Here is a 445-nt window from a genome sequence, read left to right on the forward strand (position 1 = left end):
GGGGTGACCGGACTTGCTCCGGCTGCAGGGGACAAGGGGCAGCACCCACAGACTGGGGACACCCCCAGAGCTGTCCCCGCGGTCCGGGTGACACCGAGAGGCCCTCAGAGGGGAACGCGCGGCGGGGACTGAATTAAATCCTTGTCATTCAGCTCTCCGCAGCAAAAAATCCCGTGTCCCGTGGTCCCTGAAAAGGTCCCCGCGTGCCGCCCTCCTTTGTCCTGATGCTCGCAGGGTGACTCTGCCCGGCCTCCTGCCCTCCCGGATCCCACAGGAATGGCAGCTGGAAATGCCAGGGCTCGTCCCTCATCCCGCAGCGCTGCGTCAGCCCCGGGCACGGCTCTGTGGGGTCACCGGAACAATGGGCGGGGGGTCACTGGTGGCACTGGGAATGGCCCGGGCATGCTGCCACTGCCCCGGGGTGGCTCCCGTGGCCACCGCGGGC

Source organism: Corvus brachyrhynchos, unplaced genomic scaffold (genome assembly GCF_000691975.1).
Source record: "Corvus brachyrhynchos isolate BGI_N302 unplaced genomic scaffold, ASM69197v1 scaffold47, whole genome shotgun sequence".
Classification (NCBI taxonomy): domain Eukaryota; kingdom Metazoa; phylum Chordata; class Aves; order Passeriformes; family Corvidae; genus Corvus; species Corvus brachyrhynchos.